The 19,845-nt window shown below is 39.3% G+C and overlaps 1 long non-coding RNA gene across 1 annotated transcript in view; it reads right to left on the reverse strand.

Annotated features, from left to right (window-relative positions):
• The window catches only part of LOC130183057 (uncharacterized), a 54,356-nt gene that overhangs the window by 11,137 nt on the left and 23,374 nt on the right, over positions 1 to 19,845 (reverse strand). The window contains exon 2 of the long non-coding RNA XR_008829770.1: positions 4,188 to 4,342. This is a non-coding gene — a long non-coding RNA (uncharacterized LOC130183057). The remainder of the gene's footprint in view (positions 1 to 4,187; positions 4,343 to 19,845) is intronic.

A 19,845-nucleotide genomic window follows, 5' to 3' on the forward strand; every position in this document is an offset into this window, starting at 1 on the left:
TGCACAGGCATTAAATGCAACATTTAAAAGCTGAGACTTTCTGGGAAAAGAAGGAAAGAAATTTGTTGCATTTCTCAGGAGTGGCATCTAGTATCTGGCCCAGTGGTGGATGAATGACACTGCTCACAATGTTGAACAATAACTAGGGTTGGACTTATTGTTGTTTTCAATTAGAGTAGAAAAATAAACAGTACTAGAATCTTTGACCTTTGGATTTCAGTACGTGAGAAGAGACCTAAGGTGTTTCAGGTGTGAGGTTCGATAATTTCCATTTTTGTTGCAGTGCCAAAGTATTTTCGTTTATGCATGGCGTTGAGAGGTGGCAGCTTGCCTTTCTGGTCTTGAAAAGAGCAATTTCTTCTAAGATGAGTTATCAGCTCACTTGCAGAAAGATGCTAGCCACAGAAACAACTGCTTGTCTTAAATAACATAATGCTCTGTGTTGTATGCAATTGGTCCAACTCACATCTTCATAAACCCTAATAGCCAGTCCAAACAGAGAGAGTCTTAAAGTGCAGACCGACAATTAGTTTTCTGCAGTGCCTCAATAAACCCGATGGATTGCCTGAGAGGGAAGAACATATAAATTAACCCCAAAATAGGAGTACTGCTTACTGTGATCCATCCTCATTTTTTATGCTTGGTCTGCAGGATTAATGACAGGGTTGTGAACAGACGCTATTATTGTCTTTGTTTAGAAAAAAAACAACACACACACACATCTGGATTAACTGCTGAGTTACAGGAACAATGAAGTTTTATAAAAGCAGAAAGCACCATATGTGTGTCAAAGCACCATTTCTTCTCCTCAGGAGTGCAATTTGATTTTCGTGTCATTAGACAGTGTCATAAAGCTAAGTGCTTTCAGTTCTATGTCAAATATGCGAGTGATTGAAAACTTGGCAGAAGCTACAATATAACAATTCTGGTAGCGATCAGGTTCTCTGGGAGGTCACATAACAAAATGTTTAGTTTATACGACTTAGTCACACTAATGCAAAATTGATCTAGCATGTCTGAGTTTTTCACCTTCAACTCACGAAAAAAAGTTCACACCAAGAACAATTTAAGTGGTGGCTGTAATCATCATAGTTATGTCTCCACAGACATTTCAGTAATATCCCCAACCCCTGGACTTAAACTTATGCGGTAAGAAGATGAGGCAGGATGCTGGTTGTGTTGGGTCTGCAAGACTGAATCACAGAAATCATATGACCTTGAAAGATCTGCATCCATGCTTTATTTTCTATTAGTACTTGTAAGGTAGAATTGTTAAAGTTGCTGAAGCAGTGAACCATTGTAAAATGCGATGCGAGAGAGGTTAAAAGAAAAAAAAGCATAATCTGCCCTCACGTTATCATTATATTACATCATATTATTATCAGACTTGTAGGGAAACCCATGAGTCACAAGATGTTTGTGATCCAAAACATCCTCAGCCACATTCCTGAGATTGTATCATCATTACTGAACACTTTCAGTCACGTTCAATATCTGTGTTCAGGGACTCTGACACAGGGCTTAAGGAGTCCACAGAGACGATGCGCCAACTGCTGATGATTGATATTAATAGCATGTTGCTCAAATGCTCATATTTATTATCCTGATCCATTATATCAGCAGGCTCTGGCCAACTTCTGCTGATCTCAGCTTCTTTCCAAATCAGAGGGGAATGACGAACATTAAGCCTCTGAATTAACATTAATGGCAGCATGAATTTAAATGAAAACCAGTGAGCCATGGAAATGGCTTACCAAGGATGATTTTAATGTTGCCACAATGAATGGCTGTGAATTAGAAGTACATTTTATGTTGTTTTAGGATGTTTTCATATTTCCTGTAAATACCTGAACCTACCTATTGATACAACGTAAGGATTTTAGAGGTAAAGTTAAACGCATCAAGGTATTGTATATTATCTAGCTGTCACTCATGGACCCAGACCAAAAGTAGTTGCAGTTGTAAATATTAAAATTAAAAAATGAAAACTTAGAAAAGTCTAGATTTATGTCAAAAGAAATAAAGGAAGACAGTAATGCTAAATGTTTCTGTGTATGTCAAATGCTGATGTGACACTCGCTGGAAATAAACATCTGAAAGGCTGGTCTGATCCTGCCAAATGGAAATTAAAAGGAAAAAAAAAAAAAAAAGGTTTGAACAATGTGTCACATTTCAAAATCCTTTTTCAACTTTCCATCAAATTTTCTTACATAACATGTCTACATTTAACCTCGACTATGACACTCCACTGTTTTTGCTGTTTTCTAAATTTAACCACACACCAAAAACAGAGAGTCCATCCCATGAGATTAAGAGATTCACTGGGGCAGCTGAAAATGACCCGCTCTTCATTGAGCATTTTGGTTTTAGGGAGATATTTATGGCTAAAAGCAAATGAAATGACCATCTATGTAGACTATATTTAAGTGCCCCCCACATATTTTAAAGGCTTTTTCTTATATTGTTAGCTAATGTCCAAAAACAATTTAGCTGTTTTAATATTGATGAAATCATACAAATTTAAAATTGTATTCATTATTATGATTTTAATATCAAGAATAAATGAAGTCATTGTAACAGTACTTATACTGTTCAATTCAATGAAATATATTTCAAATGTAGTAAAAAGGCCAGCCATTTTCAACATGTATAAACCTGGAACACCATCCTGCAGTGAGAATTAGGACACAGAAACATGCAGCGGTTATGCTTTCCTCTTGGGTCAAGCTGCGGAGGAGAATGACGAATATTTCAGCTGATATACTTAGACTGATGATAAAAGTGATTAGTCCAGGTCACAAGAGAGGAAACCATGTTTCATTTAATTGATGAATTTATTTATTTATTGTGTAAGTTCTGGTGTCTACACTGCAAATTAACCATTTCCCTTACATTTATTATACACATACATTTTCCAATAACTATAGAGAACACGGAGAAGGCTGTGACTGTGCTACTTTACAAATAAGCTCTCAAACAGAAGAAGATCTGGTTCAGCCAATCCAACTCATGCCCATGCAGGATTAGAAAAAAGGTTATTCTACTAAATGGTTACTTATCACCTTCACAAAATGAAACATAATTAAATTTGTGTTATTGAGTGTTGACCCCTCTCTGTGCTGAGAGGTAATAATATTCATGAGAACATCATTCACAGCGTATTATGTTAACCTTACAGCCAAGTAGGTTAAGCCTGGTATGCGCTCACACACATATTACCACATGAAAAATACATGCACTGAAAAACATTTGCATTAACCTAATTGGGACATCTATAAAAACTCATTTATTATGCATGCAAGTTATTTCTATCCGTCTCTCTACCCCTTGTGTCCACATAGAGGATTTTCTTCGCGTATGTGTGGCCGTGTGCACATGTGTCTTTGTGTGTGTTATTTTTAAATACCTCACTAGGATAAGAAAGACCATTACCGTTAGTATACTGTATATTAATGTTTCACAAGAGTGGTCCATGCGGCTGTTGTAATGATTTGTGTGTGTGTGTTTGTGTGTGTGTGTGTGTGTGTGTGTGTGTGTGTGTGTGTGTGTGTGTGTGTGTGGATAGGCAGAGAGCAGATATATGAGAAACTGAAGGACAGCCTTGAAGACTTTGCTTACTGATTTGCTGCCTGTTTGCAGAGTTCGTGTTGGTGAAGAAGAGATGTTATACTCGGGAACTATCTCTTTAAATTAAGTAATTCTTGTGTCATGGAGTGGGTAGGGAAAGTTAACTTTAAAACTGTTGTACTCTGTAATGTATTGTTCAGTGTATGATCTTTAGGCTAGTTAGTTTGTTAGTTCTGTTTAGATTTAGTTTCCAATAATCCCAGTTTAATTTACTGTTTAATTTCTGCTGGTTTTGCTGCCAAAGTAAAAATAACTGCTAAAGATGCTATTTTATTTTCATTTTTTTCATGTTACATGAACGTATATGTACAAGACTATATACCAAACTGTCATTTTTTTTGGTCATTATAGTCATTTTCAAAGACTACAATGTCATAAAAATACTCAAGGTGCAATGCATTACAGAGAAAAGTGAAGCAGTAAAAATATGGTGCCTCCTGACATTCAAAGCGGTCTGGTAGTTCAACATTGTAACAAAAGTCTTTGTCCAAATTTACTGCAACTCGTAAGTTTTGCTATCGCTACATAGCCAGCATTAGCATTAACAGCTATCTACTTACCAGTCCTAGAGGAAACATTGTGAGTTCACCATCAAACTTCATTCCTCTTGTCTCTATCACGTATTTTCTTCTACTGAAGTTAGCACGCTAACCAGCTAGCCCCCGGTCCATCTCGTAACCTTCTGGTAGTGACTCACTGAAGCCTCCAAACTGCCCTGAAGACATCAGAAACAGAATATTTTTAACAAAACTAAATGTGGTTTTAATTTAAACATGGATGAAAATACTGATACAATCGGGAACCAATGCTCCACAGTCAAAACCTTCAAATAAAACAATTTAAATAATTGCAAAAACACATTGCAATCAACAATGGACGCAGCATGATACACCACACAATCTGACTGTACAAACGACAGCAGTTTGACAGTTTGTAAACACTGCCATAAAGAAACATAGCAGATATTTTGATGATAAAATCATAACAAGGAAACTTAATGTTAAACTAACATTTAGTGTGTAAGACGATTAACATCAACAAGCTTGATGTGGTAATTAGGTGGAGCTCAGTGTGAGACTGAGCTGTCGACTGCAGCGAATGACAGGGAATAAAGCTCACATCTCACTCTGTCTTCTTTGTTGAGTGCCAAGTTAATGTGTCAAATGTCAAGTTAGCTTGAAGAAAAATTTAATTTAGGTGCTATATAACTCAGTAAAACATTTCTCCGAGACCAGCCAGACACCCAAAAACATTTTGTCCATGACATTCAGAGTTCTCTCCGTCTTGCTCATCTTACTACATATTTCAATCTTACCCCCCCCCCCCGCCGCCGCCCCACCTCAGGGCTCACCACTGTCAGTGTCAATAAAACAATTTGCGCTCTTTTGATAAGCAATGGAATAAAACGTAATTCAGCTGAATCTTTACTGCTGGATAATCTCCTCTCGCATTTCTCACGCTGTGGGTATCGAATCAAGCGCAGCAAGAGAACCACTGGCCTAACTCAGTCCCCCACACCCCCCTTTCCTCCCCCAGACTCCTCACTGTCTCATCCATCAGGCTTAATTACTTCTACTTAAACAAGGCTCTACTTTATCCTCATAGAAATGATCTCGATGACGGGATACTTAGGGATTCTTGTTTTTTCCTGTTTGGTTGGTATCTGTAGGGCTTGTTTGTTTGTTTGATGTATTATCTATAGGCTGGGATTAGTTAGTGCAGAAAATCCATACAGTGTTTAATGGAGGATTCGTGGTCTGCACAGGCATGAGACTGAAGTTAGATCGTAGACATATCTTCTTAAATGAGCAACAGCTATAATGCTTATACATGCAAGTGGCTTTGAATGGACTGAATTTGCAAACTACCAGCATGACAATAAAGCATCATACATCATCATCTGCCTTACCTAGCAGTTCAGGTGATGCTCAAGTTTTCCTTCCTCTTTCCTTCTCCCATTATTAGCCAGGTGTCAGATCTCGTCTGAACTTTGCCGCAAAGTTTGAATTTGACACTTCAAACACTTGTAATCCAGGATTATGTAAAAGGTATGGTCATGGGTCATAAAAGGTTGTAAAATTCCCACACTTAAAAAGCAACCCCCCCCCCAATAAGGGCAGAGAAAAGTAGGGAATCAGTAAGACCTGCATGCTATGAACCATGAAAATTAACTGTGTTTTATGAAATCTACATGGTACGTGAGACAAGACATTCATAGACTTTATGACTTAATCATCAAACGCAATCAGCGCCTGAACCAACCTGTACACGAGCAAGGAACTTGAATTAATTGCTGAAAGCACAGTGCAAACAATTTGTACGGTAATAATTGAATAAATGATGACTGTGGATGCTTCTAACGGAAGAAAACCCTCAGCTTTCCATTAGCATAATAAGATGGATAGATGGTGCCTTGGTGACAATGGTTCAGTAGGCAGCAAACCACTGAGGTGTCAGTCAGTGTGCAGGCAAAGTGTAAAAAAGATGGCGGAGGCAGCGACTTGTGGCTATCGGCTACGGCACGCAGTTATCATGTATGATTAATTTAAGAAACAAAATCTGATCAAGAAAGCTACGACCCGGTCTGGGGGGGGTAGTTTAAAGTTTCGACAGGGGAGATGGATGTTACAGACAAGGCACTGCAGGACTACCCTGCAGTTCCTCCTCTGTCCTGGCATGATGTCAATACAGCTCAGGTTTGAGTAAAAATGCAAACATTGTCATTCACTGGGCCCCCACCATCCATTTCTTCAACCTGTCATTCAGCTGTTGGCTACTTAATGACACATCTGTCACCTTGACATGTTTACGTTGAGCTATACCTGGGCCCAGTTTCTCTTTTCATCCTTTTTATTCCCTAGATGTGTCTCTCTCTCTCCCTCTCGCCCCTTTAAAAAAAAAAAAAAAAAAAAAAAAGTCAGAGGGAAAAATATAAAACAGCAGCAGCAGCATTGTCTACAGTGGGTAACCTCATTCTTGAAGGTTGGGGGGGGGGGGGGGGGGGGAGTGTCCAAAGGGCAAGATCTGCTGTGAGAGTTATCCCAGACTAGCAGACAAGGTAGCTAGAAGAAAGATGACTCTCACCTCAACATGACACCTTGATAGAGCAACCAGCCACCTTCAATACCAGACATTCACATCTACCGTGTTGGTGGAGCATTTCAGAGAGTCTTTTAATCGCATGTAGCCACTGGAAGAAGTATATCTCACGGGCTGAACATACATAATTAATTCATGACGGTATTGTCGAGAACCTTTTAAAAAGGAGTAAATCAGCTTTGCAGTAGATTTTGTGAGGCAGTTTTATTATCTGGAGAGCCTAGAGGCTGGAAGTGAAGATAAAACAGCCAGTTATACCAGTAGGAGATTTCCGTTGGCCCCAACCTGATCGGCCAAGCTAGAGTATGTAAATTTCAGTGAAATGCACTGCAGCTGTTAGTGGGCCAGTCTTCAGAGGCCATTAAACTGCATTTGTAGAACAACAGTCTTTGATTTCTTTCATTCAAAAGGACTTGCCTATAATTTTGCTGCATGCAAACATGGAGTGACTCGAGGGGAAAGGCTGTATTTGTTTTCCAAAAACCTCTCTCTTCATACCTCCGTCCACCTGTCTCTCTTTTCACTTGGCTGTCATCTTTTTCTTTTTTTCTTCTCCGTCTGTGTTTGCTCTCTCCATTTCCCTTTTGCTTCCCCTCATACACATGCATATTGCTCTTTTCCCAGATTAATATTAAGATTAAAAGATTAATATCTGACATTTGAAAATCAGAGGAAATGACAAGATCAGTTTTGGAAAGTATATGAAAACATCATCGCACAGCATTAACCTGTCTCTGTGCCATTTGTCTCCATCAAAGTCTCCAAAATGTGTTTATTACAGCCAATTCCATGCTACAATAGGTTTTTATGGAGAGTCAAGTAAAAGAACCTCTCTCAGGATATCATCATGTATCGTACATCTTCGTGTTGCTTGTGTCGTTTGATTACTGGACCTAGAAATCACTTGGCACACTAACTATTCCCTTTCACTGCGGTGCTCTGGGCAGCAGTTTGTCAGTCAGTCCATTCACCTCAAAAAAAAAAAAAAAAAAAAAAAAAATTGGAGCCGTGTTTTCAGTCTATTCACCTAGACAACTGCAATCATCATCTCTGCGCAACCAATAAGCGTTTCCTAAACTTCTGAAGCAATACACCCCAACTTTTCAGAGAGGGTGAACTTATGACCCAAACACCAGGGTCTGTTGCAAAAAGCAACAGAAGGTGAGGTCTCAGCGTGAATGAGCAATGCTCCACATGTACGTGTGCGTACATGTGGAGACAAGTCAAAAAGTCGGCATCAAGCAAGGTTTAAAATGCAGCACGCAAAATAAACACGCCAGTAAGTATGAAGTCAGTGAACTGCAATTAATTCCTCTTTTGTTCTCTTATCTGTCATTAATTTCCCCTTCTTTTCATGCCTCCTTTCAACCCCATTTCTATGCCTATAATCTGCACCTGTCCCTCTCTACCGATTTGCTCGCTTTCTTTATTCCTTCAATCCCTCATATTCTCCTCTTCCCTTCAATTGTGTCCCTTTCTTCTCCTTCCAGCGCACCTCTTGCATTCCTCCTCCTGCAGTGGTGAGCTGCCGCCGAGTGACTCACGTTTCCCCGATGACTGTGGCCACTCTTCGACCTCGTCTGCGTGTTAAATCAGTCTTTTCGGTCTCATTGGTACGTGCACAAACGCACGCACACAGACAGAGAGGAGATGGAACAGGAAGGAGCGAGACAGATGACAGATAGACAAACGGGGCATTAGTCATTCGTGTATGTCCTTGTGGGCTTTCATGCCCTTTTTAAGAGTTGTGTCTTGTTCTGATTAACATTCCTAACCCGCTCTTTATTTATTTTTACTTATTTTTTAGTTATTCATTTATATTTTGCCTACATGGAAAATGGGTAATTCGCACTCGTCAAGTATTATTTCTTTGTTGAGATTGATATGGGGGTTAGCACAGGAGAGATTCTTGAACAGCACATATTTGTCATGTCACACTTTCTCTGGCCAGATTCTAATTTGGAACTATTACACCAGTCTTGTCTAGACATTGTTGATATTCATTATGATTCCATATGTATTATTAAAAAGACATACACTAATAATCCATACTAAGTTGTAAAGACATCACTTGGTCTCTCAGCATGGCTAATGATACAGACAGGGTGTCTACTGCTGCTTTCTAATGATTGCCTTTCTTTGTGTGTATGGTTTTCCATTAAACCATCCGTCTGCACTGTCAATATCTGCACAGGTGGCACTTGAACCAGACGGGAAATCCAATGACAGGGTTGATGCTCACATGATCAGCCAAAGCTACAAATCAACAAAGGCTCGAGCAGCCCTATTATATCTCTGGATTCAAAGGTCTACTGCACAGTCGAAGCCGCGGTAAGTGGGTTAACATTAGCTTGGAGGGAAAACAACAGCATGTGGAAATTTAGATCCTATGTCAACAGTCATTGCTGAATTTGGAAGTAGAGGGACCTTTATATCTACCAAAGTGAGGCTGAGGAGGTCGGGATGGTGGATAGTTGTCACAAGTCCAGCACGAAATGTTAATCTATTATGTTAATTGTAACCATGATCTTTCTTAAAGTGTTTTAGTTGCAGAAAACTAACCATACCCGAATCACAGTTTGTTTACCGTTACCTTGTTGAGATAGAGAAGACAAGAATTAAAAAATATATATTGGGATTGGATATTAAAAACTCATAATAAAATAACGACATTATTATCTGGCAATAGGGTTTAATTATAATGATACTGAGAAATGAGAGAAATCAAGCACACTTCAAATACAGCTTTAGCTACTTAATCTGAATTTCAGTGCAGTCTTTTTTATACCTGGTCCCAAAAAACAAAACATAAAATGCCACAAGTCGTCTCACAAAGCTACTGTAAATTCTTATGCTGCAATGGGGCTGATTGTGATCTGTAAAAAACATTGGCCCTTCATCACATCATCATTAAGTTTCACTCGACACTGATTTTTGTTCATTAAGCTATAGCTACGACTGCTGCCACCAAAGCAGGTGACGTGATGAAGTACCTGCTGTGCAATCGCAGGGCAAATGTCTCACACAGTGGTAGCATGGCTTTGGGAAGCCACATTAGTGATACAAGACTCTAGAAGCTTGCAAAGGTAGACCATGTCTCTGAGATCATAAATCATCAAGCAAGCGAAATAGTGCGCTGGCAGCAACGTGAAGAACACACTTGTCTGTGTATCTAAGTGCAACACGCAGTCCTCAGTGATGTTGGTTGTTGTGTGGGCACAGCTTGCTCCTATGTGACATTCATTTTCACGTGGACAAAAATAGTGCAAATGGAATTTACACAAGCTGTGAAACATGAATTAAATATAGGTCTATGTGCTAAAAATGGAGAAATGATTATTAATGAAGAGACCATCAGATTGCTGTAACATCAAACAAAACAGGTTATCATTTGTGTTCAATAACCTTGACACTGAGTAAACTAAAATCTATACAACTTGTCTGCACGCTTGCTTCTTTGGATAAGAAACTTACAGTGTGGGTGTTTGGCTGTATTTACTCCAATTTTAACATCAACACCATCTCCTCCACAGGGTCCACTCTACTACTCTATTGTTCCACTGTGGTTAAAAAAAATTTAATGATAAGGTCACAAGAAGATACCGAGTTTCAAGTCTGCTTAATTACTATGTTTGCATTTTAAAAAATGAACCCAGCAGTGTTGTTTGCTCAGACTTCAAAGCAGGAGAGGTCAAGTTTGTGTTACAAAGAGCAAAGGCTCTTCAAGCATCTTCAATTATTCATACGAGAGGCATGTTCATCACCTTGTGAAACAGTGCACAGTAAGTGCCCATACACACATCCATGCATGCATGCAGAGGCGACCAGGACCACTCTCTGTTATGCTTTTTGTGTTTCACACATGAGGTCCACTGGTCTGACTGCCAAGTTTGAGATCTGATAGCCAATATGTCATTCCTCTTAGATTCCATGTTTAGTGGCAATAACACAACACAAGGTCAAACATGTTTCCAAAATGAGGGGAGCCTTAAAAAGGGGCCATGTGTAAGTTTTCTCTGCACCTGAATTTGGTTTCCTGTCTGGAGCAGCTTGTGGAGATTGTTGCTTGACAAGAGTTTCAGCCATTGTTGGGTATAATAGAGGTAAGTCTTAAGGGCAGACTGGAGGCTACAGTGACTCACTATTGGATAGTTAGATTTTACTGGTAGAATAAAAAACATGATGGAGGCAAAAGTTAACATTGGATCACTGGAGACAGCTCTTGGCGAGTAAAGGAATGAAGTTTGATGCAACATTTCTTCTAGACTGGTAAGTAATAAGCTATTAGTGTTAATGCTGTACTATGTAGCAATAGCAAGATTAACAAATAACTCTTAACCATTGTGGGTTTAAAGATGCAGCCCCACAGGAATAGTACTGCTATAATTTACATTACAATCAGACATCTGTCAGCCACAATCTTTCCAACCAGTAAAAAACAAAACAAAAAAACAAACACAAGACTCAAGATACCAACTTTTTTTTTTTTTTTTTTAAACTTAAAGTTGCTGCTGTCCTCTTTAGAAAGGCCACCTTCAAATAAGTTACATGGATTATTTCCAAATACTGAAAAATACCAAACCTTTTAATGTGACAGGATCACAGAGGAACATCCTGCATTTCAAAGAAGAAAACTTCAGTGGAACTGTAGAACCTGAGCATTTTTTTTTTTTTTTATTTTCTCTCTGCCGAGTCCTGCACTTAAGGGTTTCGATAAAGGAAGCTGAGATAATACATGCTCGGCAAGATTTACTTGAAGGGAGAAAACTGTCCTGTCACAGCAATTAAGCATGGTCTATGCTGTGTCTCTGCCAAGATTTTTACATGATGTGAACCTTTGTCACAACAACACAGCTGAAATGATGCTGTGAAGACAGCAAACCCTGCAAATCCAGTGGCCAGTTCACAGTTGGCAGCATCTAATGAACCCAATGAAACTGCAGAATCCTTTATGTACCATTCATTGCTTTCAGCACAGCACTCCATGATGCCCTGCAACACCTGGTATCACCAAATACCTGCATCCTGTTCCTAGACTTTAGTTCTGCCTTTAACGCCATCGACGCACTCAAACTCTTCAATGTGACCAGTGACCCTGTAGAACAGGGGGGTAAAGGTGCAGGGGCTCCTCAGGGCTGTGTTCTCTCCCCCTGGCTCTTCTCACTTTACACCTCCCATTTAAAAATAAAATATGCAGACGACACAACCATGGTAGTCCTCATCTCCAACAATGAGGACACCGAAGACTGAATTGAAGTGAACCAACCCGTCACTTGGTGCTTGAACAATGAGCTCCTACTTAAAACTACCAAAACCCAGGAACTCTTTGACTTCCAATGTATGCGGAATCCCAAAATAACCTGACAAACAGAGACCCCATATCTATCTATTAGTTTACTGAAGGAAAAAAAAAAAAAAAAAAAAAAAAAAAACCCACTGACTGTTTCAGCGCAATCAAAACTCAAAAAAAAGTGGGCGCCTTTCTGTTTGTGATTTCTTGAATTTTATAGATTACATCTCTTAATTGATGAATCAGTAAGTCAATTAGCCATGACTTGCCAGATATAAAAACACAATTACCCCAAACAGCAGGACTGGACTGGCCATCTGGAACAGCAGCAATTTTCCCTGTTGGTCAGCAGACCCCTGTGGACCAGCAGTTAGTCAAGCAGCATTGATATGATAAAACTATAAATAAGTGTTAAAATGATGTTGATTAAGATTACTTTTCCTGATTAGACTGGCCAGTTGGCTTCTTCCTAGTGTGTGACATGAGGTTACATTCATGATTTCATGTTTTTCCACCCATCGACTTTACTTCCATGCATTTCTGCCTTTCCTATAACAGTATGCTGCTTTTGAAAATACCAGAATTAATATTATCTACATATTTATACTTCTGGAACATAATTACATTGTCATTCAGAAAAAAAAACAATTTTCTTAAAAACTACTGATGAAAAACTAAGATAGGAAAATGGTGAAAAATTAAAGGCAGGCAGACAAGCTGAGGATGTGCTAGGTGACCTTGCCTGAAGACATCAACAAGCCGAGTGGAACATAAGGAAAAACATGTTTCCTTCACATTGTGGCCCCCCTGCCTCAACACTTCAAACATTTAAAAAGATAGAAAGATACAACTGAAAGCTGCTCATCTTCTTCAACCCTTTAAAAGCAGACAGTTTAATGGTTTGAGAGTTCAGGTCTTATGGAGGAAACAGTTCTGTGAGGAAATAATGTGCTGAATATCACGTTACAGTTTTTCAGCCATGATTTCAAGAGAGGATGATGTTGTGTTAGATTATTAAAATATACTTGTCAGCATGCGGCTATATCAAGCTATAGAAAACATCTAAATTGCGGTATAATAAGTAACAGTAATATTGCTGCTCACATGGCAGAATTTTTGACTATGCAGAGAACATGAGGTCTGGAGTTTGTTTAAAGCACAAAGGTAAATTATCATTATATCCCTATGTGTTAGGAAGAATTTACAGTCAAGCTTTTAATATACAGTCTACGACATCAAGACTAATAGTTTCTCAGAGAGAAAACAATGTATGTATGTAATATAATGTATATGGTATTGTCAAGAGGACAGGCTGGTCAAAGTAATTAATTTGTGGGAGTGATAACAGCTAGGAATTTTGAATTAATTCCACCTTATATCTTTGCATAGACTAAAGTAGGGCACAGCGACCACGGCCATAAATCATTACATTATAAATGAAAGGAACGAAGGAGCAGACAGGTCGTCAGTGTAGCACAGAACATGGAAAACACAGCAGATAAATGGCAGAAGTTGCACGCAATCACACACAGACACCATGTACTGATACAATACACACAAGCATGTAGGTGTGATATCATCCCATTATATTCCACTCTTACATACACATACTTGACCTGCAGAGCTAAGGTGGTAATGGAAAAGCAGGGGTGTTTATCTGGACTGGATGTAGGAGTGGGGATGTGACCTTAACAGACCTACAATACTAAACAACAAGCACTCTTGACCCACCCACCCCCGAAAGCATGAAACCAAAAAACAATACTAAGGGTTTTCTTTTCTTCCCCTTAAAAAGATATTTTAGCACTGAGCCTCCAAAACTAATGACAGCCAACCACCGAACTCCACAAGGATAGTTTTGGATTCTACATATGTAAAGCCACATCAATTAATTCAAAGAGTGACTAGGCTCATTTTTAATTCAACAAGAGGACACTTCACCACACATGAATATGAGATCTTGGCAGAGCGCTCTCCTGAGGCCTCAGGTGGAGGTTAAGTTGTGGATGATGGTGGTTGCCTGCGGGACAAGCGGCACAGATAACTTTTTCTCATTTATCAGTTTATGAAGGGAAAGAGGCACAACAGAAATTCAGAGGTTCAAATTCAATCAATGATTAGATGAATGAAATGAAGTGGGAGGTAACAGGAGACAGGACAGCCTGGACTTCTAATACACTAACTGGACACTGAAGCTGTGGTAGTTGGTTTGCCAAAAGTCATAAAGATGATTGTGACAAAAAGCAAATAATGCTGCCACCAATCACAGGCATTGGGAAGAAGCTTCGGACACAACACTAACTAATTACCAACTTTAAAGTTATATAATATTCCAAACTTGTTCGCACACAGTTGGCTGTTCACACATTCAGGAGATACAGAGCAGCGTTAGCATTCATTTGGAGTCATGTTTTAGTCACCCTGATGAATTCATTCTACCTCCTAATCAATCATTTGTGCACATCATAAAAGCAATTCCTCACTCTTTTTGAACAAATTGCGAATGCTTTGGCACATTCATGCAAATGATAATGTACAGTACACTTGTCTGCTCTTTCCTACAGCAATCCCAAAAACATCTAGGCATTACAAGTCATTACATGCAATATGGTCGAACCAGCTGTCATAATCTGTGAAGTAAATTTTCTACATATTTTCATTAGACCTTTTTTGTAAAAGTTACCTTAATTGATGAATCTTAACTTTCACTAATGAATGCAAATATGTGAAGCATTACATCAAACAATGAGCAATCAGTTCTCTAAAATAGCTCAGAGGTGCATCTCATGAAACCTCATTTGGCAAACACATGTATAGGCAAAGCACAACGGTGTTACAATTTCTGACAATGGAAGAACAACAAGGAAATAAACAGAGCCAACAGCCTGGAAGAAGAAGAGGAGCAATTCTGTGTGGCAGAAGAGTAGGGAGGCAAAAACAGAGGAAGAGGGAAGAGGTCAAGGACACAGGCAGGTTCCCGATGAAATTAGGGCCACAACTGTGGCCCATGTTCTCAATCATGGTCTAATAACAGCTGAGGCTGGTTGAACAATGTTGGGCGAACAACCACCTTGCCATCAATCATTCAAGCGTTTCATAGACAGAACATGTAATCCAACAATGTGCTTTAATACTGTATACTCACTGTAATGCTTCATGTTACTGCAGTCTATTTTACAGTATATAGTAAATATGTCAGACTATGTCTGATCAATCTCCCACATACAGTAACATGTAAATTTGTATTGTCGAAATTGATATACGTCATACAGTCATGACAACCTTAGCTTACATTAGGAAAACAAAGCACACTGTTATATTGACAACATGGCTAAGCATTTTGACTTGTCATTCTGATGCTGCTGACAAGATCATTGACATAAATAAATTAACTAGGGATTTCAAGCAAATTACAGACTTTTGCAGGTAATCTATTGTGTGGTTCTGTTTGCAGGAATTGTTTCCAGAAATGCACAATTGAATAAATGTACCAATATTCATTCTCTCTCTCTCTCTCTCTCTCTCTGCATTGGTCTCCACCAACTAAGGGAAATATGTGGTTCGCTGAAAATGGCTGTCTGCTGAAGCCAAATATTAAACTATGAGACTGGTGAGAGTCAAACTGAAATTGTCGCCCAGAAAACCAGAACAATGAGTTGAAACTCACTAAAATGCTTCGTGGAGCTGAGAAACTGCAGAGTTGGCTGATACTTCTCTATGGGTTCATCACTACAAGCAGCTGCTCTCACATACAAGTTCCCATGTGCCTCATCCTTGGTATAAAAATGGGCAAAAATCAAGCCCTAATACTCTCAGGTTCCACCAGGTTCAGTCCAAGTTGAAGATCTACAGTACATACCCTACTTTCCTTGCCAGCAAATACTTCCTGCAGTTCTTTTCTCTCCATTCAAAGTCTGCCATTTCTTTCTTCCATTCTTTGATATCCTGCGGTCTGAAGCACTGACTCACTATCTGTCTTTGCTCTTCAAGAGCACAGCCATAGCCACATGTTCATGCTGACTATTGCAAAAATGATAGCAGAGAGAATGTGAACTGAAATTGATATCAGCAGAATGATTTTGCAGAGTCACTGAATAAAGGTGGTAATCGGGCCCATGAAATAATAGCACATAGTTACACAATGTATACTCTTTACTTTCCACAATCTAATTTTAAATATTATGAAGACTTTTTGTGAAAGATTTGTAGTATGCAGAAATAAAAGTTGAATCGAATTGCTTCATTTATTTGTTTGAGAAATAACCTTGATGTGTATTTGCAATAGTCCACTATTCAGCTGCAGCTTTACCTTTTAAGACACTTAATTTATCATAGTAGAACCGATTTGCAAGTGAAATATTACATTAATGACATCATTGTTAATGAGTAGCTTTTCTGAACTGGGTGAAGTTTTACAGTTATGCAGTGTTGAAGTAAATAAATGAGCGCATATACATTCACTCTTACAGTGAAAAAGCTGAAACCAAGTAATATTTTTTAGTGCCTATGTAATAAAATATTCCAGACCAAGAGTTGGTATGAACAAAGGGGAACAATAGCAAGCTGATGTGACTTAAACCGTATACAGCATTAGTATTATGACTGTATGATAATGAGGAATGGGAAGGAACCTGGGCTTACCATGCATACCAAGGAACACCCTAGACATGGCAGAGAAAGGCAGCAGAGTGTGTTTATGAATAAAACATAGCATCATAACAAGAGAATTAAATTTAACTCCTTGAAACCTGAGTTCACTGAGACAGAGTGCTTCCAGGAGTTTGCCAGGACTTGCAAAGTTACACCTTTGTATTGTCTTCATCATTCGAATGAATTTGATAGCTTGTACCAGCCTAGGTGTGATTTACACTGGGGACGCAGGGGACACATCGCCACCAGTTTCTGGTGGTTTGTCCCCATCACGTCTTACAGATAGATACAAAAGGAAAACCCTCAGCCTACTGATTCTAGAATGACCCAAGAAAATGCTATTGCTATGTTACTAGTGTTAGCATTAACAGCTGTTTACTTACCAGTCTAGAAGAAACGTTGCGAGTTCCGCATCAAACTTCATTCCTTTACGAGTGTTACACGTGTGGTGGACATGTGAGTATTGTCATGTCGTTGTGACTATGGTACGCCCTCTTGATACAGTAATGGGCGTGTATAGGACCAAAATGCAGCATACAGTTCAACAAAAGCAGTTTGTAGTGACGTTTATTTATACCAAGGCAGAAACCGGAGCTGGCAGGTAAATCCAAAAAAACAATCTTCCTGGCAGACTTGGAGGCTCAGGTTGAATGAGCCTGCACGGGATCATACAGACAATGGCCAAAGTCACAAAGGCATTTCTCAAGGTCAGGGACAGAAGAGGATGAGGTGATTACCAGGGTTCAGACGAGAAAGGCAAGTCGAGGACGAATGGGATCGGTAACAGGGGATCAGTCCAAGAAACCCTGGAGAGTCTCGCATCGAGAAAAGGGAAGAACAATCTAACAAAGAATGACTGGAAGGCTGGGGTTTGTATACTGGGTGAGTGTAATTAGGGGAAGCTGTGTGACCAGGTGAATGGAATTGGCTTGATGAGGTGGGTAGTGGCTAATAGAGGGAGGTGCAGGAGAACAGGGTGGAATGGAAAAGTACTGACTGGGAGCTGGGTGACAGTGAAGTGAGGCAAGTGACCTGAGATGCAGAACTGTGACAGATACGATGTTATGCAATTTTTCTCCCACCATAATTATTACCACTGACCAAACCAAACCAACCCCCCCCCCCTCCATACATTGCCAAAAAACACAGATGTTTAAGACTGTGTAAAAAATGTTTTTTCATCTGAGCCCTTATGTTCCCGCCACTTTTCAACACATAGTGTGTACCACTATGATAATAAAGATAAATGGGCAGCTGCCATTCAAAGAGGAAAACATTTTTTTTTCTTCTTTAGGCAACTGAAGACTTATTTACATGCTTTCAACTCATTATGTCAGTCATCTTCTGCAGCTCATCCAAAATGCAGCAGAAATGCTTCTCACCAGCCCCAGTCTAGAATTAGTTCTGGTCGTGTGACAAAAACCTGACAAGAAATGTCTATTTCTATTAACTTTCTTTAAGAAATACTACTACTTAATGTTTCATTATTTTATTGCTGGAGTGAAGCAGTCTTCTTGCTGCAATAAGAATGCCTGGCTTGATCCATTCCTTGATGAGATAAAACACTTCACACCAGAGGGAATGTGAGTCACTCCACTGCTTGGGGAGAGGAGAGGAGGAGAGCTGGAGAAGAAGGAAGAAGAGTAGAGGAAAGTAAGTCAAGGGTGTGTTTGGAATGAGCGAAGAGAAGAGGAGGGGATGAGAGGAGAGGTTGACTTCGTGTTTTGGCTCTAAACATTACCAGGAAGCCATAAAATATAATTTAGCCTATAAATGTGATGGCACTGACACATTTTTCGAACTTTGTGCCTGGAAAAGTTGGAACAAGAATAAAGCGAATTTTCTTCATCTTCACAGAGTTCAGTGGGTGTAGAAGAGAGTTAGTGAAGTATTCTTTAAAGGCAGGCCGATGAACTTGTTCGGTTACCTTGTTGGCAAAACGAATTTACTGATTTGAATTTGTGAATTTTATGAATAACATGTTGTGAATGTGAGAAAAGCAGATGCCAAACAAAAAGTGAATCTTTCCAAACTGCTGTGTTAAGATCAAATTATTCTTAAAACTTTGGATAAAGACGATCTATTTGTGAATGAACTTTGTAGCAGTAAAAAATAAATTATTAAGAAGAGTTTGAATTCCTGTAGGTGTTGGTAGGGAAAGTGTTTGTAGCTTTTCTGCAGCTTGTTTGGAAACTCTGCAGAAACAATACGCAGGGGACAGATGGAGGTTTTCATGCAAGACATCCCTGAACTAATTGCTTAAAAAACTGCTTACAGCCGAACAGTTTAATGGTGACAGATAGGGTCCAGTCAGAGGGAGAGAGTCCTTTGTTCATGGCTTCAAAACAGACACTCTGTTATCACCAGAATCAATACGGTAAGAGTCACTCTCAGATCATTAACACTTTCGACTTGTATGTCAACATTATAATTCTGACAGCATTGTAATGCTGTCATCTAAACCTAGCAGGGTTATGTTTCTCCCATTTCCTTTTTCTCTTTTGTTGTTCAAAGGAGCATAAGAGTCAAGCAGATGCTATAAAAGTGATCAAAACCCCCAGCCCCTCGGTGTTGAACAGAGGCACTTGAGTAATGTTGGAAGTAGCTGTCAAAAAAAAAAAAAAAAAAAAGCCTCTGAGAATTTGCTGGCAGACACAGAGGTATAGACGCAGCTCAAGGACATGTTCCCTAAAAGGGATGCTCAGCTACACCGAATGCAAAAAAAAAAAAGATGCAATAAGATTAATAAAATCAGACACAGGTCCCACGGGCCAAGGGTGGGAGACAAGGCTGTTAAAAATATCATGATTCTTTAGCATAATCAGGACCAGCAGCTCAGAGCGGTCTTAGGTGTCTCTGAGGGATTGCCGGGGCAAAGCATCTCATACTCAGGAAACTGCAGGAAAAGTTAAGGGATGTGGGAGAGGAGTTGAGATGAGGTCTGTGGATTACCTCAACTCCACCAGCACAGCCGCACAGCCTAAATTACATCAAGTTTTTTTTTTTTTTTGTCATTTGCATTGCTGAAGCCAAATAGCAAATATTCATATATAATCAGAAACCAGTGGAGCCCAGCAGGTGTCATGGGATGAATTATTTAATGTGCTCAACAGCTAAAACCTAAAGTATGTCGACATCTGAGTCAAAAATCAAACAATATTAAACCCAAACGGCCTTAG

This window comes from Seriola aureovittata, chromosome 15 (genome assembly GCF_021018895.1).
Source record: "Seriola aureovittata isolate HTS-2021-v1 ecotype China chromosome 15, ASM2101889v1, whole genome shotgun sequence".
NCBI classification, from domain to species: Eukaryota; Metazoa; Chordata; class Actinopteri; order Carangiformes; family Carangidae; genus Seriola; species Seriola aureovittata.